This window comes from Crinia signifera, chromosome 6, assembly GCF_055691185.1.
Source record: "Crinia signifera chromosome 6, ASM5569118v1, whole genome shotgun sequence".
Lineage (NCBI taxonomy): Eukaryota > Metazoa > Chordata > Amphibia > Anura > Myobatrachidae > Crinia > Crinia signifera.
In genome coordinates this window covers 112,339,567-112,362,097 of record NC_139222.1, presented here as the reverse complement: position 1 = coordinate 112,362,097, position 22,531 = coordinate 112,339,567, and the positions used below count along the sequence as shown (strand labels likewise).

Sequence of the window (22,531 nt, the reverse complement as noted above, 5' to 3'; positions counted from 1 at the left end):
TTTGGATGCAAAATAATACATACAGGTATTTTGGAATTTGATCTTAAGTCTGAGCTCCACTACAGTTACATTTGTATTAGAAAGTACCATTTGTGTTGGTCTCAGTAAATTATTTCAAAATACAGAGAAATCCATCTATAGTTGATGACCTTCCCTGGACTGGAAAGAATATGAATTATACAACGGTTTTTAAATAAAACTGAAATATGGAAGCAACTTCTTTGGCAAGTAATTTGTCTGTGAGTGCCGCCTTCACTGAACGGAGTGCTGGACACTCTTCTGGTATTATATAACGGTATGAAATGCGTTGGGAGTGGCTTGATGCAGTGGCGCAAGAGAAGTCATCCAGATGACTAGCCGACACCTTCCTTTGCTTCTGGCGGTTACCATTCCAGCTGTACAGTACTGTATATTAGGTTAGCTCTGTGAAATGTTCAGAACTCATTCTACACTTGTGGTGGAGTTGTCGTTTATATGCTGGCAAACTGATAGTTTCGACCCTTCATGTATGTGAGATTATGTTTCTACTTAATAGAAAATGTATGATCTTTCTCACTTGGTGAGCCTTCCGTGTGTATTTTCCCGAATAGTGCTCCTAATTGGATCCTAGTTGGGTCTATCAAGAATTAAAAGAGGCTGCATACAACATAAAGATATCTGCCCTGGTTGTTACTACATCTGATGTTTTAAGGAATATTTATATGGATTGGGCATGACCTTTTTTCTTTATATATATATATATATATATATATATATATATATATATATATATATATATATATATATATAATCAAGAAGAAAAGGGGTTGTGGCCCTGTCTGCGCTCTAAGGTTCGCTGCACCTCTAGATACCTCGCTGTTAATAGAGGTATGTGATAGACATAAAGACACAAGAAAAGTATAGAGGTGCGCTGATGGTTTCACAGAATGTGTGTGCACACAGATGTATAATGACAAATTTAAAAGATTTATTTCGTAAAATAACATAAAACATACTAAATTGTACACATGATCATAGTTTGATATATTCCATGTGTGACACACACTTTCCGACAGATAATTACTGTGATATACAGCCAAATTATTTTTTCTCAAATGAAGAACCCTTTTTCTGAAAGACCCTACGCGTTTCGTCCCAATGGGACTTCTTCAGGGGTGTTAGGGTATCTGAGGAGGTGAAACAATGCCGAAAAAAAGTTTCAAAATATCAGACTGTTTGATATATACGTAATAAAACTTCAATATGAAGGTTCCCTAGTATAGGGATCGAAAAATGAGGATAGCGGAGGATGAGTAGAATGAGGAGGAGGGTACTGCATAGCAGGTGATGGTGAATATGGGAAGAGGGTTGAAAAGGAGATGGGTATAGGTACCTTTACTCCCGAGCACCTGAGTGTTTGAATCGAGACATAATATATGGTTTACATACCAATCGACAGGTGTGTTCAATAAACCGGTTTGATAGACAGAAAGGGATCTATGCCCTGACTGGAGTAGATACTGTCAAGGTATCTGAAATAGTTCATGTGGTTTAAGCTAATGTAAGTCTACACTTCGTTACTTTACATAGTATAGCATAAAACTAATGCTCAGAAGAATGGATGGCTTTATGACCAGGACAATCTAAGTATATGTACATACCATAGATCCAGAGTAAAGACACAAGCCAACTGCTGTAAACATCAATAATGGGAATTCAGTGCTCCTCAAAACCGTAGGGATAAAGATATACGGTGAGGGTTCTCCTAAAGTGGGTTAGAAAATGTACAAATAGGTCTTAAAGGGGCTTGCCGAACTCGTGGAGCCTTTCAGATTTAGACATGGAGTAGTAAGATGTGTGGCTCATAAAGACAAAAAATCTATACAAGCCTTCTCAGTGAGTTTACATAACACATAGATTCCAAAAAATTCTAGAGTAACAGGTAGGGACAATTACATATAAATCTCCTATAATATACATAACGAATCTCCAAAAGGTCCTCATTTAGAAAATTAGGAAATGCATAGACCAGTGGTGGCCAACCTGTGGCTCTTGAGCCTCATGCGGCTCTCCCCCTTGTAAAGTGCGGCTCCTGCTCCCACTGCTGCCCGCCGCCCACCGTCTGTCCCAGTCCCTCCTGCTGCCGGTTCCCTGAATCCCTTCTCCTTCTGAGGGGAGGAGAGCGCGCATCGCGCATCTCTCCCACCCATTACTGTGCATCCTTGTGACTGGGCCGTCCGCCAATCAGAGCTCGTGGGCCAGCAGCCAATCAGGAGCCGGCCAGCGAGCTTTGATTGGTTGGTGGCGCAGTCACAGGGAAGTGAGGGGGGAGGAGACGCGCGGTGTGCTGTGACATGACAGGAGGACTGCGGGGGGACGCCAGACTGTCCTCTCCCCGCCTGGCAGCAGCAGCAACAACGGTGAGTGCTGCTGCTGGGAAATTTGCACTGTGGGGGCATAGCAGTTTGTGGCACTGTGGAGGCATAGCAGTTTGTGGCACTGTGGGGGCATAGCAGTTTGTGGCACTGTGGGGGCATAGCAGTTTGTGGCACTGTGGGGGCATAGCAGTTTGTGGCACTGTGGGGGCATACCAGCTTTTTGGCACTGTGGGGGCATACCTGGCACTGTGTGGTGCATACCTGGCACCGTGGGGGGCATATGTGTATCTGGCACTATTGGGGGCATATGTATATACGGCACTACATTATTGGAGGCATATTTGTATCACACCCACCCGAGGTCAAAATAGACTACGCCCCTTTTTTTGGCGCGCGCATGATGTTGGCTCTTTAGCTTGACTACCGATATTTTTCGGCTCTTTACCTCTTACCGGTTGGCCAACCCTGGCATAGACAATAAAAGAAATACAATTTGAATCAAAAGTTGTTAGAGCTTGATATGACCCCGTCTCTCTAGAATGTGTCACCATGAGAACCCATGGAGTAACCATCCCAGGTGAGAGGGCATACTATATTATAAACAATTTTAAATGCCAAATACCAAAGTTCAATATTTACAGATGATCTCAAATGTATGAGTCCTCACATGCACAATGGAGAGTATACAGATAATGGCCTATCTATATTAGACCAATACGGCGCAACCGAATAGAAGGTGTAGCTTACCTCTGGAGGGATAAGTGTATCACATCAGTCAGAAGGCAAATGAATTCTGACTGAATCAGATGGGGTTTATATACCCTAATGTGGTGTGACCTCACTTCCTGTGTGAGCTGATTGGAGGATCAGGTATGTATGGTGTACATTCTTTTTACTACAGTGGTATGCTATGTAAACATTTCCCCCGTCTCCCAATAAAAGCGTTATGGGAGTCCTATAATCCTTGGTCTCTCCCGTGGGGAGATCTGTGTATCGGAAACACTTACTTCCGGGTGTGCGGTGCGTTCCAATCTAGCGTTCCACCACGCTACTTCCGGCGGGATCAGTGCTAACTTCCGGGTGTTCTGTGCGCTCCAATCTAGCGCACCATCTTACTTCTTCCGACGGGGTGGGAGGTGCGCTGAGTGCTACTGCCTTGAGTTTCACCTTGTTACTTCCGGCAAGGGGTGATCTACACTATGTGGACTCCATAAAACATAGCTACGGAGTGCTTGCGTTCCATCTTATATAGACTGAAGTGGCCTTGCGTTCCACCAGCTTAGGATATGCGGATATGTCAGACCTATGTCAAAATTGAAGATTTACATGGATGAGGTGGAAACCAAGAACCGGGGGAGTGTTAATATATGGGGGTGTATAGAGGTGAAACGAGTGGGTTTAACCCTCGACACGATGCAGGTGCCTTAGTCTAAGTCGGGGTGTGTTAAGGTTACGTATCCAACTCATTGGGGACATCTAATCAATAATAATATATGTATGTACAGCAGGAATAAAAACTTAAAGTGCTATATATATGTGCAGAGTCGATAATCTATAAAGTGAGATCGCAGTCTCCATATGAAATATTAGTAATCGGTTATTTATTGACCAGATTAGTGTCATGTAGTGTATAAATAGTTAGTTTAGACATTTGGAAGGTGTAGGGATGGACCCTAAATCGGGTTCGGGTGGTTTAATACCGCCACTAATCTAAAGATGGTGATGTGCAGGGTGTGTAAGGCTAGGGCCTATGGTATTGATTTAGGGGCCTCAACCCAGATGGGATGTGGAGATGGGCCCTAGAACAGATCTGGGGTCCACCGTCTGTCGTAAGATAGTGGTGTGCCGGAAATGTGAGGCAAAGGCCTGGGGTGATTGCCCGGGGGCCACTACCTGAGTGTACAAAAATAGATAAATCCCTATAAGGTTCCATAGTATCTATGCGATCACCTGTATGGTCCTAATGGAGTGAATATCCTACACGTGCAAGCTTAATGGGACAGTGTTACTATATGTATCTAGTCATTTGGATTAGATGCAGTTGAAAGGTTTGTAGCTCATATTGGTCTTATATGTACAAAGGGGTCACAATTTTTACAATATCATTCATCAATGTGACCATCTTTTGGCAATATCCTACAAATATCATACAACGGTGTGACTATATCATTCTTTAGATAGAATACAAGGTAATGCCATAAATGGGTATATGAATGTTTTAGAGAAAAACCACCAGAGAAGTTTTTGTAGGATTACATGAAAACCCGACAATTACGTGATGGTAGAATATGAGTAAAGAATTTAGAAAAAATAAGGGAAAAAATGGAAATGGAATATGAGGTGAAAAAGTTAAAAAGAACACTTTGGAACTAATAGCCTCAAGGGGATCAACTGTTTTACAGGAATGATACTATATCCACGTTTTCGTTAAGTCCTTTGGGGGACAATGAATCTAAAGTGTATATCCAGAATGTCTCTCTTTTGGATAATGTCAGTTCTCTGTTTCCACCTCTTGGGTTAATTGGAATATGCTCCAGGGCTGTAAATGTAAAGTTGCTTTGATCAGGAGTAGAATTATGTTTCTCTGCAAAATGTTGTGGTATGTTGTGGGTCGTGAGTTTATTTTTAATATTTCTCAGATGTTCTTGAATTCTGAGTTTCAGTACCCTTTTAGTTTTGCCTACATAGTGGAGGCCACATCCGCACGTAATTCTATAGATGATGAAGTTTGAATTGCAGGTACAAGGTAAATTCAAAGCGTAAAGTTTGTTGTCGTGTGTCTTCCACTTAAAAGGCTTTTGTCTAGGTACTTGCAACAAATACATCTTGTACAGGGTGTGCATCTAATGATGGTATTCATGAAGTGTCTGTTCGATTCTGGTTTATCTTTTTTCGGATGGAATTGGCTGGGCGCTATCAAACTTTTCAAGTTGGGTGCTCTCCGAAACATGACATTGGGTCGTGGAGGTAGGTTTGGTCCCAGGATCGGGTATTTTAGTAGGATAGGCCAATGTTTGTCCAAAACTTTTTTAATGAAATGATTCTCTCTATTGTATTGAGTAATGAAAGGGCGTAGTTGTTGCTTGGACTCTTTCTTCTTCTTGATCTGTAATAACTCCTTTCGGTCAGTATTGGATGCTCTGATTCTGTCCTTCTCGATATTCAGTGGATCATAACCTCTTTCGATGAACCTGTTCTTCAAGGTTTCTGATTGTGACCAGAAAATTTCAAGTTCTGAACAGTTTTGCCTCAGTCTCAGGAACTGGGCGTATGGGACCCCGTCTTTCCATCTGGGGTGATGACAGCTGTTGTACGGTATAAAGCTGTTGGCATCAACTTCCTTAAAGAAAGTTTTGGTACCAATCAGTTTGCCGGGTGTCCCCTGTAATGTCAGATCTAAAAAATCGATCTTGTTTGCATCAATTTAAGAAGTGAATTTAAGATTAAAATCATTTCTCTGGAGATATTCATTGAATTCTGTGATACTCGGCAGGTCTCCTTCCCAGATGAATATGAGATCATCGATGTATCTATTGAAGAATCGAATATGTTGTTCGAAAGTGGATCCGTAAATATGCGTCTCCTCCCATATGCCCATTAGAAGGTTGGCATAGGAGGGTGCAAACTTTGTCCCCATAGCTGTTCCATTTTTTGGGAGGTAAAATTTACCATTAAACTCAAAGAAGTTATGTGTTAGAATGTAGTTAATACATAATAGAATAAAATCCACCTCTTTAGCAGATTTGTTGGGATCTCTAGATAGCACTTTTCTCACTGCTTGCATCCCTTTAAGGTGGGGAATATACGAATATAGAGCCTGTACGTCTACAGTAATCCAGTAGAAATTTTCTTGCCATTTCATAAGTTGTAGTTTCTGTAGAATACTTGTGGAATCCTTAAGATGGGATCTATTGAGCAATACATACGGTTGTAAGATTAGATCCACAAAATGTGAAAGGTTGGCACTTAAGGATTGGACTCCTGCCACTATAGGTCTTCCCGGGGGTGTGTTCTTATTCTTATGCACTTTGGGCAGATGGTAAAAAATGGGCATTATCGGATATCTAACGTACAAATATTCAAATTCACTTTTAGAGATTAGTTGGTCTTTGAGTGCATTTGTTAGGAGTACTCGTAGTTCTTCCTGAAAGCCGGTGGTGGGGTCTTCTTGGAGGGTGATATACGTGGTCGGATCGTTCAGGATATTAGCTGCTTCTTTTAGATATGCCTCAGTTGTTTGAAGGACCACAGCACCCCCTTTATCCGCCCCTTTAACTATTATTTCCTTGTCCTTTTTCAAAGTTTTTATGGCGCGTGTTTCTTGGGAGCTTATGTTTTTTATTAAACTTGTGGTTGATAACCTTAAGTTTTCTAAAGTCTTCGTCCACAGAGTTGTAGAATATGTCGATGTAGCTGCCTCTCGACTCTACAGGGTAGAATTTAGATGGAGGTGCTACTCTTGGTGGTGTTTTTAAGTCGCCATCTCGTTGTGTAGGAGGGTTCTTTAAAAAATGCCTTTGTAAGGTAAGATTTCTAGTAAATTTATTGAGATCTATGTACAAATCAAAATTTTGGACATGGGAATCCGATGCAAATTTGAGGCCCCTATTTAAAACGGGGGTCTGCGTTGGAGGTAGTTCCCTTGAAGTGAGGTTAATAACCCCCGTTTCTAATTTGTTAGGTTTAGCCCTGATTTATTTTTCTTGGGGCTTCTTTCTCCCCCCTCTGCAGCCTCGTCTTCTTCGTTCAGGTTTCTCTTGGTTCCTTGAGGGGAATCCATAGGGGTGAACAGTTCTTCTTCTCTCTGTAGGATTGGTCGGGAGCCATCTCCCTTTCTCCCTAAAAAATGATAATTGGATTTTTGGGTATTCGGAGATGGTGATTTGTAGTTTCTTTGATAGTTATGATCTGAAGGAATTCTGTTGCAAAAGTATTGTGGTCCTCTGGGGTCTAGGTGTTCTCCATAGTTTCTGGAGCCCGAATGGTCTCTAGGGTTCCTAGGGCCTGAATAATCGCGATGGTTATTGCGATATGAATGGTGGGGTTTATTATATTTTTGATAGACAGGTTGCTGCCATCTATTATGACGATCACTACTTTGGTGGTAGTGCTGTTTCGATCTGTCGTTTATGTAATTCCCCTCTTGTTATTGGTATGTCCGTCTGGGGCCTTCATTATAGTTCCTTCTTATAGGCCTATATAGGTATAGATTCTGTTCTGTTCTTCTTTCGAAATTTGACCAACTCCGTATTTTCCCATTTAAATAGTCATTTCTATCACGGGTAAATTTCCTTTGTTTTCTTTGTATAATGACGTCCTCTTCCTCATCAAGTTTTTGTTGTAAATCAACAACATCTCGTTTGAATTCTTCGCTTCCTTCGAATTTCTCTAGAAGTTTATCGAGTTTAATCAGTTCTTCAGTTTTGGCTATTTCTTTCTTTCTCTCGCTGACAATTAGAGCCATTAGCTTAGCCGAACAGTCGTCCAGTATCGAATTCCAATGGGTCATGAATTTTTCATTCACATTCCCAATAGTGGGTGTTTTACTGATCCTTAGTCCTCTTGGTATCCGACCTACTTCTAGATACTTTTCAAGGGTGGTAATATCGTACCAGTTTTTCAGTTCTCTCATGGCTAATTTCTCAACCAAGTTCAAATGGTTGTAATAGTCATCCTCATCTATTCCTATCATCTGTTCCTCTTCTGCAAAGATATTTCTTGCTTTAGTTGATCTTTTAGATCTATCATAAAACGGCATTTTTGACATAGCAGCAGATAAGGCCCACTTAACAGCTAGACGGATGTTTCAAGAAGAAAAGGGGTTGTGGCCCTGTCTGCGCTCTAAGGTTCGCTGCACCTCTAGATACCTCGCTGTTAATAGAGGTATGTGATAGACATAAAGACACAAGAAAAGTATAGAGGTGCGCTGATGGTTTCACAGAATGTGTGTGCATACAGATGTATAATGACAAATTTAAAAGATTTATTTCGTAAAATAACATAAAACATACTAAATTGTACACATGATCATAGTTTGATATATTCCATGTGTGACACACACTTTCCGACAGATTATTACTGTGATATACAGCCAAATTCTTTTTTCTCTAATGAAGAACCCTTTTCTGAAAGACCCTACGCGTTTCGTCCCAATGGGACTTCTTCAGGGGTGTTAGGGTATCTGAGGAGGTGAAACAATGCCGAAAAAAAGTTTCAAAATATCAGACTGTTTGATATATACGTAATAAAACTTCAATATGAAGGTTCCCTAGTATAGGGATCGAAAAATGAGGATAGCAGAGGATGAGTAGAATGAGGAGGAGGGTACTGCATAGCAGGTGATGGTGAATATGGGAAGAGGGTTGAAAAGGAGATGGGTATAGGTACCTTTACTCCCGAGCACCTGAGTGTTTGAATCGAGACATAATATATGGTTTACATACCAATCGACAGGTGTGTTCAATAAACCGGTTTGATAGACAGAAAGGGATCTATGCCCTGACTGGAGTAGATACTGTCAAGGTATCTGAAATAGTTCATGTGGTTTAAGCTAATGTAAGTCTACACTTCGTTACTTTACATAGTATAGCATAAAACTAATGCTCAGAAGAATGGATGGCTCTATGACCAGGACAATCAGATAGCATGCCTAACATTGATGTGATCGCTATGTGTATTGTAGCCATATTGAGCGATAGTGCTAGGACCTGCAGAAAGGTGGGGTCCCGTGAAGGGGGCTGCAGGCTTAAATGCATTGATCAATTCATGAACCAAATCTCCACTATTTATTATCAGTTAATTTAGTGTGTGCAGAGCCCCTACAATGTCTATATATAGAAGAAGCAGAACTCCAGGACTTGTATAAAGAAGAAGTCACTCTTTATTCATCAATCTACGTTTCGGTTTTGTGAAAAAAAAACGTCATACAGGAATGAATATATATATGTGTATATATATATATATATATATATATATATATATATATATATATATATATATATATATATATATATATATATATATATATATATACATACACACACACACACACACACACACACACACACACACACACACATAAAAAGGGCTTCTGGTGATCTTTCATTAAATAATAGACAGAGTAACATTGTTTCCGCACACTGTCGTTGTAAATGTGCTGCTATACTAGGAAGGTTATAAATTGCAATATGAAGTACATACTAACCTGAAAGAATATGGAGTGTATTCATTAATCTCCACAAAATATATACAAAAAGTGAATGGAATTTCTAGTCCTTTTATGGTGATTTATGGTCATTGAAGGGGTTAAAAAGCTGTTCTACCTGTTAAGGAACAGAAGATGCCTTTGTGTTACAGTAGAATAGACTGTATCTCAAGCAGGAATATTTATTAAACTGTAATTATCAAGTCGCCAGGTATCCTCTCAGAGACTCCCCAGGTCAGAACAGCTAATTAACCTTTTTTAACACAATCCAGAGATGCTGTAATCAGTAATCAGAGACTATAGACATAAAGACACCTTATGTATGTCACAAGGAATATAACTTAATATATTCTTTCTTGTTAATTAACAAGGTCACGACTCAATTCTATTTAATAATTGGTGCATTTGTACTCTGAAGATTCATTAGTCACTCTTCTCTAATATTCCCCTGGAATGCAGTGTGAGTGGTAGAGTATTCCACCACTTGGCAGCTTTTTCCTGTGTGTCTGTGTTACCTTATGCATTAGTGACAGGCCCCCTGAACACCTATTGTTTTAAGAACAAGAATTTAAAGAGCCCCTAAATTTAAAAAGCCTAAATTCAGCATTGGAAAAAAAAATATTTTACTCACTCCTAACCAGCTAATTTATTCCAGCATGGTAAAATGTCCTAATAGAATGTGATACAGCCCAAACATTATTGTTACTACAGTATGTCATGGTTTACCTTGTCTCTGTGTATGATTTAACCATTTTACCGAGGGAATGTCATTTATAAAGCACTGAGGAGCCCCTACAAAATATCTTAATTTATCACCCTTGCACATTAGTGGTCGGCACATTGCAACAGAGGTACAGTACATGCCTCCACCCCACTCAGCTACAGAATCCAACAACTAATGGGGTAACTCAGACCAGATTGCACACTGGATGAATCACGATACATGTGCGAGGCTGTCCTACGTGAAAACCTGCTACTTCTGTTCACAAACCATTTGCAAAGCGATTTACTGGAATTAGGCATTTGGGGTTGGAAAATAGGCTATTTTTTGGGAGTAATAAGATAATAGCAGGTGTGCCTAAACTCTGGGAGTGTCCGGGATAATGCTAGGTGTGCCCGAGAGGGTGTGTGAAGTCATCTCCAGACTGCATACCCTGTTTTTCTATCACACTGCGATGACTTGTGCCCAGTGTAAAAATCTGTAGATGGTGAGCCTGTTACGATGATTTCTTTTATTTCTTATTTGCTTGGCTGCGAATAGATTTGTATCCATACACATCCAATCGTACAGTGAGCACAATAATTCGCAAGGCAAGATTTCACTCTAACGGGGCGGTGGCTTAACTAAATGCTGGCCGTTGTGAATTTGCGGCCATGCGGTCGGGTCTGAATTACCCCATAAGTGTGTAAAAGCAAAAAAGTTATTTACAGTAAGTCAAATATAATTGATTACATTTTTCATATTTATTTATATGGTCTAAATTTATATATCCGCTAATGGTTAACCATTTGAATGCCAATTGAATTTGTCAAAATAGGTGTGAAAATTGCCAAGCAAACAGTTTTATTTATCATAATGACCTGTAATGTTTACCTGATTTAGTCCATATAATCTTTTTTTACACAGCATTTTTTATTTGAATTTATATAACAAATGTGAGCGGCGCTGGCATTTTTAGCCGGATATTTTGCACATCTGTCACAGAGATGTTGGCACTCAAAGGGTTAAACACTGTCACTCAGCCAACTGCTCAATGTTAAACACTGTCACTCAGCCATCGCACACAAAAACAAAGGTGTTAGATTTTAGGAAGGCTGATTTTGTAGAGATGGGAAACTCTGTAAGGGATTCTTTGGCAGAGTGGAAGAACTTGGAAGGAGTGCAGGATAAGTGGGAAAAGGTTAAAAGTGCAATTCTAAAAGCAACAGAACTTTGTGTCAAAAGAGTTAGGAAAAGCACAAGAAAAAGAAAGCCATTGTGGTTTGCAAAAGTAGTAGCAAGTATTGTGAAAGCAAAAAAAGTTGGCCTTTAAGAAATTTAAGCAGACGCAGAAGAAAGAGGACAAAGAGGTGTATCTTGTTAGACAGAAGGAGGCTAAGAAGGTAATCAGATGTGCAAAAGCACAGGCTGAAGAGAAAATGGCCCAGGCAGTGGGTAAAGGGGGGGGGGGGGGAACTTTTTTTAGATATATAAGTGAAAGGAGAAAAACAAAAAGTGGAATAATTAGACTGAAGACAGAGAGTGGAAGTTTTCTTGAGGGGGACAATGTAATAGCAGATAATATTAATAATTATTTCTGCTTAGTATTCACTGCTGAAAGAGAGGGGAAGGGGCCACAGTTAAGTTGCAAGTATAGTCAGAAAACTGAGGGAGAGACAAGTACATTTACAGAGGAGAAAGTCCTCACAGAACTCTCAAAACTGAAAGTGGATAAATCAATGGGGCCAGATGGGATACATCCAAGGATACTAAAAGAGCTTAAAGGGGAGCTGGTAAAACCAATAACAGAATTATTCAACCAGTCACTAGCTACTGGAGTAATCCCAGAGGACTGGAAAACAGCGAATGTAGTCCCACTGCACAAAAGTGGAAGCAAGGAAGAGGTAAGCAACTATCGACCAGTGAGAATTACATCAGTAGTAGGGAAATTGATGGAAACACTCTTAAAACAAAGAGCTGTAGAATATCTCAAAACCAGCAATTTACAGGATCCAAAACAGCATGGGTTTACTGGGGGAAGATCATGTCAAACAAATCTTATTGACTTTTTTGACTGGGTGACTAAAGTAATAGATCAAGGTGGGGCTGTAGATGTAGCTTATCTAGACTTTAGTAAAGCTTTTGACACTGTCCCACATCGCAGACTGTTAAATAAACTTGAAAGCTTGGGATTGGATTCTAAGATAGTTAAATGTATAAGAGCGTGGTTGCAGGACAGAAAACAGAGAGTTGTAGTAAACGGAGTACAGTCAAAGGAGGGAAAGGTTACAAGTGGATTACCCCAGGGATCTGTACTTGGACCGGTGCTTTTTAATATCTTTATTGGTGATATTGCAAATGGAATTGAGGGTAAAATGTGCCTTTTTGCAGATGACACAAAGGTATGCAACAGGGTAGACACACCAGGAGGGGTAAAACAAATGATTGAGGATCTAGGCAGATTAGAGAAATGGTCAAGAGAATGGCAACTACAGTTTAATGCCAAAAAATGCAAAATCATGCACTTGGGTCTCAGAAATCCCAAGACTCCCTATTATACAAATATAACACCCATCTAGATAACATTAATACATTTCCACACCTCAACTGGCACTTCTCTGTCCCAAGGAGGATCTGACTCAGGCTGGCTTGTAATTTTTAGCCTGGGGCGGCCCTGGCTTTTCTTTTTGTGCCCTGCAATAGAAAAATGGGCATCAGCCAAGCATACGCACATGCAGAGCATTTGAAGCACATCCCCATTCATGACTGAAGGGGCATAACTGGGCTTAATGTATATATAATGTATATATATGTGACAGTGAATTGTAGCAATAAGATGTCCATAAGCATAAATACAGATGGAGCCAGCTTTAACTTTGCCGGTGGCCGGCTACCGCCAGGGGCGCATGAGACGCTCGCGTGCCCCATGGCAAACAGAGCCTTCCGCTGGTCCCCCTCACCGCCCGACCCCCTGCCGAACTGGGCAGCGTCTCCCTGAAGCAGAGACGGGCAGGGACACACTGCCCAGCCACCGTGATACTGGGACGCGCGTGCATGTGAGACGCACACGTGTCCCAGTCTCTATCGCCGCCCCTCGCCAGCGCAAGGGATCTGGCGAGCGCCGGCCAAGGACGGCTGACGCTCCATCTGAACTCATATTTTCAGTTACATTCTGGGAGACCCAGGGAAAACGCAGGCGTGCCCAGGTGTTTGAAGGAACATCATGTGACGTCAGTTCCGGCACTGGTCATCTTGTTTCTATCGCAGCTGCTGAGTACTGTAAGTGCTGGGCTAGGCACGGACTGCACACAGTGGAAAAATCATTAGATGGTGAGGGTCTTGCTTATGGATGTGCTGCTATTCACCAATCTACATAATTTTCACAAGCCCTCTGCAAGCTGTGCACATTGATTCACATGCTTGCAGAGGGCAGGTTTTCACACTGGCTTGACGGTGATTACCTGATCGCAGGGCTCTGCAAATTAGCAGCCCAGTGATCAGGTGTGTATAACCCCATATGTTAGGTCTGAAATCAGGATGCATATACAGTACTTCACAGAAATATATTGATCTCTTTGGAACATAGAGGTGGACTGCTTGGGGTGCGAAGATAATTGGAACAGATCACATTTGCATTTGAAAAACTTGGTGTACAAGTAATTTGTACTCATATTTTGATCACACAGAAATATCAACTTTGCTATTGTTATGCTTTTTAGAAGATTTATGGATTTAATCTCTCTGAGCTCTGAACAGTTTGCAGACATGTCAAAGTCTTACATGTCATTCCAACGCTTTGTAGAGATCTTCGGGTGTTCATGGAACAAAATCAAAGGCCTCATAACTGAAAATGTGAGAGGATGTTGCTCTCTACTGGGTCTCGCAGCTTTCCTTTGTTTCTGATTTTCAATATTGTCTCACACAAACAGTATTAAATATTAAATCTTTTTTTCAAGGGCTGGATTTTAAGTTAAAGCAACGTTATTAACCTCATATCAATAGCACAGTCTGCTCTTTTCAGTATGATTCCTTGTTGAATGTTCGCTTACCGTGTGTGATGCAAACATCAAATGATCTTCAGGCCATTTCATTGGCTGCTTTGAATTTAAATTCCCATACCCATGTAAGGATTACACTGTAACATTTTCGGTTGTTGGGATTGGCTGATATTAGGTTATGCTTTAATCTAATGTAATTTCAATGAATTTCTTTTAGAATGGTTAAATGTTCCAAGCTACAGTACTAAAAGGGTGTTTCCAAAGGTTTTTGAGCAGGACTTTCATTGGGTCACAGGAACAATGAGACTTTAATCCAGTAAGTGTTGGCTCCAAAAATGTAATGCTGATACAGTAGTTGTAATATTGGTAGGCATTTTAGCCTTCCATTAATTTGTTGTTGCTGCTATTCTCTTACCTTCCATCATGTTTGGACAACACTGTTCTTTTCAGATGTTAAATAAGCAGCAGATCGAAAAACTGAATAGGGGAACATTGTTTTAGACTACTAAAAAAGTTCCTGCACTGATCCAATAATATTTAGTGAATCCAGCGGCGTAGCTACATTTTGGGCGCCCCCCCGCCGCCCATTCAAACCCCCCCAATCCCCTGCAGCCTTACCTTTCTCGCTGGTCCCGGCGGCTCCGTTCTTCTGCTAAGGACCACCACAAAATGGCCGCCCCCATACAGCAGACAGTTTCAGAGAACTGTGTGCTATATGGGGGCGGCCATTTTGTGGTGGTTCTCAGCAGAAGAACGGAGCCGCCGGGACCAGCGAAATAGGTAAGCTTGCGGGGGATTGGGGGGAGGTGTAACTATAGCACCGTAGCCCCCGGCACCCCCATATGCACAGCACCCCCCCCCCCCCCCCCCCGCGGTGGCGGGGGCTGCGGTGCTATAGTTACGCCACTGAGTGAATCCATGCAAACCTGTCTCAAGGAAGACACATTAATGGAATGACAAGGGAAGGGAGAAAATATCCATGCAAGGTTACATTAACATAGTGGTATTCAAAACATTCACCTACAGTATTTAACTTGTGTCTCTTTTGTTAAATATTGCTTTTGTATGAAGTTTAATAGAAATATACATTGTATAGTAAGGACTGCTTACTATAGTATTGCATTGTATTATTATTAGTGTTTGTTATAGCATAAGAATGAATTCGAAAAATTCAAAAACTTTACCAAAGAAAATACAATTATTGTATGCAAGAATTATGATAAAATATACACAGGTTAAAAGGCTACCTACAGTAGGAACATTATATAGAAACGACAATAAGATATCTCTATTATTAAATATTTCTTGCTGTTGGTATGTAATGAATGCTAGTACTAACTGTGTGCAGAAAATGCTATGGCCAAAGCCCCGTGTGTTCATACATTTCAGTAGAAATACATTTTAGAGCAGATGTAGGGTTGTTTGCAATTTGAGCATAATTGCATAAGCATGGCAACTATTGTATTTACTGTACATGCTACTGTATATACACACGCATTGTGCATATGTTCACTTTATCATGTGCAAATCCAAACCATGCAAAATATGCAAATTGATATAGTGCTCGCATTGCGGTCCCTTATAATGTCCAGACAAGAACCAATGTTCAAGTTACTCATTCTGTTGCAGAACAATCTGAACTAGATAACAATAGGAAGGGATGTTCCATTTTATCCATGTTGAGTAAGTGCTTCAAATTTGGTCATTTACTCCTCTTATGACAGTATTACAAGTGATAGGATATTTTCTAAAATATCATTGAATATCTTTCCTTGTCATGCCTCAACAGGGGTCCATCATGAATGGGAAGTCACTCAGCAAACATTGCCAAGTAGGACCTTTGGATGTCCTTGGGTTTGTTTCTCTCATCAGTATGAAATTGGGTGAGTATGTTTTCTGTTGTTGTAATAATATGTAGATTATAAAGCAGTGCTTTTTGGATGTTTACTATACTCTGATGCTTTTTTGCAAATAGCGAGTGTGTGTTGTCTGCTGCATATTTTGTTATTCTTCAGCTTATAAAACAGTGATATTTCTCAATAAGGGAAACAAATGGTTATGCTTCTACACTGTATCATTACATATAGCGCTACTAAGATCTTGACCTGTTAGTACAGTCTGGGGTGTGCAGTAGGTTTACGGATGTGCAGTGAATATGTAGAGTAGACATAATCTGATTGTCTGGTTGTGAATCTATGACTAAAGTCATTGTAAAATAAAAAGGCACAGAACCATATAGTATATAAGCAGCACCACACACCAAAGTCAGCATGTCCGCTTTCTTCATAAACTCGAGAGCCATAAACTTCTATGAATACAAGAATGGTCTGTGACAGCAAGAGAGTTTTGACTGACAGCAAGCTCCTATTGTGAAGGAAGCTGCATCCCCTACCACTGTGTTTAAGTGGTTTGCAGAATTTCACCGCAGGTGTCAGTCCCTGGAATTCCAGGAGCTCTGAGGCCAACCTGTGCCCACCATTATTGATGACAGCATTGCTGCCATGTGGGCCATAGTTAAGGTGGACTCAGGATGACTGTGGCCCAGTTAGATGATGTGATAGATACTCCATGAATAATTGACCCGAGGAAGGTTTATGCACAGTTGGTGCCCCATCAGCTGCCACAAGAGCAGAAGGAATTGCAGGAGATTTGGTGCCACAGCATGCTGGCTAGGTTTCATGGTGGTCACTAACGGGTAAATTTACTAAGACTTTCTCTTGAAGAAGGGACATTGCCCATAGCAACCAATCAGATTATACAGTACTTCGTATACAGTATTTAGCACCTTCTATAATAGTATCTGATTGGTTGATATGGGCAACATCCATCTCTTATAGAACTCCCATCTTAGTAAATTTACCCATAAGACTCTGTCTAGGTGGTCAAGCCTGTGAGTGCATCCAGTGGCAAAATCTGAGTAAAACACACTTACATGTACAGATGGAGCCTTCTTCAGATAGCCTTCTCTGGACAGCTATGGGTCACCAAGGCCTATTGTTCTCAGCTGCAATACAATACATAGAACAATACAATACGGGATAAGCAGAGGATTAAGTCTGACAGCTCTGGCTCACTTTATCCTATTAAAGGGCTAGAAGAGGATGGCTTCATCTGTATTCATGTGGTTTCTATCCTATTTGGGAGAGCTAGTCCCTCTTCTCTCTTTTCACGAATGCTGCTCAGGGGGACTTCTATTTCTAAAGTGACTTTTGGCCTAAGTTAATACAATTCACTGGTATGTTTACAGATATGATTAGTACATTTTAAATTAACTGTTATTTCCTAAGGACTTCCGAGTTTGGCCAATTTTGTATTTGATAATATTTGTGATTTCACTGGTATTTTTGATTTTGATTCAATGCAACACTCCTGTGTTGTAGCTTTGGCAAATATCAGTCTTTGTAAAAATGCCCAAATACACCCTAGAATGTAAACTAGGGCAGGTATGGACCTTAATAAATGTATCCCTAAAATAATACAGTAGTGTCTTAACTGCATTATTAGTAATGTAATGGTAACATTTTGATTTAAAATATAGGGCTTTGTTTGTCAACAAATCATAAGCCCTTTACTACTCACTAAAGGGGTTATGCCCTACTTTCAGTATTTAACAAACAGAGGTAAACTAAGTTTAGCGCTGTTTGCCCCTATACCTCTCGCTACTGCCTTTCCAATTTCAGCAGTCTTCTAGGCCAGAAGCAGAACTACCATTGGTGCCGCAGGTACATTGCACTAGGGCCCCAGAGGACTAAGGGGCCCACTGCTTTGTGGCATATTGTGAACTTGGGCTGGAGTGGAGGAGGGGACCCAAAATATATTTTTGCTCCTGGGTCAACTACTCACAAGTTCCGCCGCTCTATCGGGTATTGCTGGGTGAGCGTTGGATGAAACTGTCATGTACATGCATAGACTGGACTTTGCACATGTGCAGTAATGGTACACGGAAGCCTGCCACCAGCTGCTTTAGGTTCCCAGAAGCAGAATGCAGCTAGGTAGAGAGACATTGCTGGAACTTGTCAGATATGCTGTATACAAACTACCTTAGTATCGCAGAATACTAAATGAAATATGCTGCTGGTATTGTAATCCATTGATATATGGGGCCCATAAAAGCCAGCAGGAATCTTCTTTGCTGTGGTTATTCACTTGCTACAGTTGCACATACATGCCCTAATTGGTGAAGTTATTTAGAAGCCCTGGTGAAGATGTCTCAATGGAGTTGTTAAAACCCTAACACCTCACAGCCAACAATGTTCCCGCTTGCACCCCATATAGGCGAGAGAGAAAATGTGTGATGTAGCCCATATAATAACTGTCAGATGAAAATGTTATTTCCCCCATTGTGTACTTACTGTACTTACTGTAGCTATGCTACTTACTGCCACTTCAGCTCACCTACACAAGTGTGATATGCTTCACTTCTCTACATGCAGACTCATTGAGCAGTAAGCATATGCGGTAAGAACAAATGAATATCTAAGCCTCAAAAATGTGTCTAATGTATTGTACATCACACTCATATATAAATGCTATACTGTATATACTGTGTATGAATAGAAAGAATACATTTTGGTTGGCAGTTTAGGGAATAAAATACCCCTGTTTGTGGGTACAGTAAAGTATAAGCAATTTTAATAATTAAAGTCTTTAAAATCCATTGATTTTTGGGTACTTATGTAATATCTGGGCTCCCGTTTTTCTTATGAGACCGCGTCCCCTCGCGGGGCTCGCTGCGCTCGCCACGCTTCGGGCACGGTGGCTCGCTGCGCTCGCCACACTATATAAAATCAACTCCATGCGTAGTTGGATAGTAGGGGTATGAAAAAATGGGGTGCATTTAACATGGTAGCCCAGATAATACATAAGTACCGATTTTTGTTCAAACGTTACATAGTGGAATTTCTTTTTTTAACGCTACAGCTCTTAAATACTGTAGAACATATAATAATTCCTGGTTTGTAGATGTAAGTGAAATAAATAACATGAATTATACTGCTTATTTTCCAAGAAAGGTTTCTATAAACTCCCCATGTCATTCACATTGTGCAAAACCACAGACAGCTCTTATTCCACACTGCCAAGCTGGTGTCCCATTATTCAGTCTTTGTACAGCAATACAAACACAGAGCACTGAGGTTAACAAGCCATAGCAGAAAAATTGTGTACTCAGCATTAAGCCCATATTGGTCCCACTCAATAGGAAGTGAGTCTTCTAATCATGGAAAAAGCTTTGTTCAAAATGAAATACTGCAAGCACCACATTTCCTGGTATTTCATTCTCTATCCCACAGAACAACTTGGGATTAAAGCCTCAGGAGTTTAGTGAAACCCCTTCGCTTTTTTGTAGGTAAGCTTTGAGATATTTCACAGCAGTGAACAGCACATTGGAATGTATCATAGTGAGAGCAGCTTACATTTTACTGTATATCTGAGGCTGATCACAAAGAGGTTAGACTGGTAAAGTTTTGGGGACGTAGGAGCTATGATCACAGCTGGCGGAGATCAAAGGAGGAATTATAAGAAGCACTCAACCGGTTCTCTCTCTGTACTCACTGAGGATTTCAAAGTGTTTTTAAAAGTGTCAAATATAGTAGGTGGCAACATTGTAATGATAACTCTGTATTCCCAGTGCAGCCCACAAATGTGAAATAATGTCTTCGTATGAAGAGAGATGTACAATCTAATCTGTGTAGGAGTGATGTGTGTAACGTCATCCAGTGAAACAGGAGTAAATGCCAGAACTGAATGAAAATCATCTTATTTTTATCCTATTATTTTTCCTCTGAATCAGAAGTTTTTACTGAGGCACTGCTTTTATGAAAGCCATGTTATTAAATCAGTAATTATTTATCCGGGATATACTGTACAGTTACAGTTGGCAAATGTCCATAATTTCCAGGCCCAGAACCAATAAATACTTTCCCATAGCTACAGCAGTGCTACACAATAGTTTTATGTCTTGTGTTCTATAAAGTCTAATTTTAATTCTATAAGGTTTTTATCTGTTAAACCTATTGGGCGAGATGTACTAAGCCTTGAAAAGTGCTAAAATGATGAGTGATAAACATTCATTTAATCATGTGACATGGCAGTTAGGAGCTGATTGGCTTGATTGGCTTGTTGTTTATCACTATTTAAGCTTAGTACATCTGGCTCATTATTAGAATGGCTGAACGTAAAAATACGAATGAGGTATTAAAATAAGAGTCTTACCATGTAGATGTGTCAGTCAGAGAGAAATATGAGATTGGGGAAGGGGTTTGGAAGTTGCGAAGTGGAAACATGACCATGTAAATTCTATGGCAGAAGCATGCAAGAGCAATGTAAACATTTGCTCTAATGCTAGATGCAAAATATCCACTTTATATGTTTACCTTGCAAAGCGGCTAATTGCCCTGATCTACATAAGGCACACAGTTCAGTGTCAGAGTTGGTGTTTGCATGGTGTTCTATGATCAGTCCTAAAGTAAGCATACAATGTCTCCTCTGCAGCATAAAAAAAAGTAAGAGCCTTACTGGAAAGTGTGAGCAATCAATGAGTTGCAACTACATGTCTCAGACATGAGAGAATGAAGAGTATTCTCAATGCGACTCATTTCAACAACATTTACAACCAAACCAAGAGGTGAAGACTATCTAGCCCTTAGACATAAACCTCTAGACAGCCAACCAAAATGGAGGCATTAATGGCAAACCTTGAAATCCCTGATGGGACACTGCCCATCTCAAACATCAGTGAGAAATTGAACCATTTGGGACTTTTGGTTCACTATGAGCACTTTGGCAGTTTCGATTTACAGAGGTTTACATTTTGATTGCAAAAAGTTTGGCATCAAGCTGAAATTCCATTATAGTAGCCTTTGCCACAATAAGAAAGTTCTCCTGTCACCAACTTTCTCTCACCCATTACTTTAAAATCATCTAAAGAAAGATGCCGAATCCAGAAGCACCATTTCTTAGACAACATCAGAAAATACAGCAGATCAATGCCATTAGTTTGTTTGCAGGTATTACAGGTCACACGCTGGTTAATAAACATTTTCCTACCACTGTGGATGTCTAAAACTGTTCCCAGTCCTAAAGCTTGACATGTGAGACAGTTAATGCACTTAAAACACCCTAGTTTAGGGTCCAAAAAAGTTGGAGATAGCCTGCTGGCTATACCAGTGATATCAGTACGCATCACCCCCCCCCCCCCCCCCCCCCCAACTAATCAGCATGCACCATCCTGTCGCACAAGTTACAACCTCTGGTACAGATGTAGCTCCACCCATTCAGTGCCAGAGCTCACCAGACCACCCCCGCTGGCGAATTCACCGCCAGCCCCTACAATGAAGAGAAGTGCTACATCTGTATAACAGGGCATAATCTTGGTTATTATAATTGAATTATTGATTATTATAAAGAAAAATGGATTCCCTGGGATTTCCGGGTCAAAAAAGTCCCTACTATAGGTATGACCTTATGCTGCTCATTATAGGCTGGGCAATTGCGGCCCTCCAGATGTTGAGGAACTACACATCCCAGCATGCCTTGCATCAGTTTCAGCATGGCCACATACAGTAGCAAAACGAATGCAAAACTAATGCCCAGCCCTGTTATAGAGGAATCAAGCCATGAATTAAAAGCAACACAAGAGAAACTGTCTGAGTTTGGAAAGGTTTAGCACGCAGCCTTTGAAGCAGATTCCACTACTAATTGGGAGGATAAACTGACCAAGCAAGTTGAAAGTTATAAACAAGATCTACTTCAATTCAGAAAGCAGAAATTAACTAAAGTTATTGCCGACTATGATCAGAATTTGGTGTATATGTGGGTCAGAAATGGACAAGCAGAGAATACTTCCTGACTCGTTGACATGGTCGACAGAATAATACTTCTGATCCTGACACCTCTAACTCTGACTTTAATGATGACCGCACATCAAGGTTATCAGTATCCCCTTTAGGAGTTTGTACCCATTTACAAAACCAACCCATAGAGGCCGCTACACCTGGAGGGGTGGTCAGAGCACCAGGACGTGGAAGAAAACAACAAAACTCCAACATCAAAGATGAAGCAATGATCATTTTGTCCTCTCATGCTTTGACCTCCACAAATTAGGTAGTTACGCCACTGGTGATACCACTTCTTTCTCAAATAAGTGACAAGTTTAAAACATTCCTTGCAATAGCTGGTTATGTAGTGTTGATATTAGAAGCTTGTACATGGTTATCCTGAATTCTGATGGTGTTGCAGCGGTGAGGAAGCTAATTTCTAACCATCCGCTATA

General features: G+C 40.6%; 1 long non-coding RNA gene across 1 annotated transcript in view; it reads left to right on the top strand.

The window, feature by feature from the left end:
* LOC146007036 (uncharacterized) overlaps nt 1–16,142 on the top strand; it is a 58,884-nt gene extending 42,742 nt beyond the window's left edge. Inside the window, exon 3 of the long non-coding RNA XR_014444207.1 lies at nt 16,049–16,142. This is a non-coding gene — a long non-coding RNA (uncharacterized LOC146007036). The remainder of the gene's footprint in view (nt 1–16,048) is intronic.
* The last annotated feature ends 6,389 nt before the right edge of the window (nt 16,143–22,531 follow it).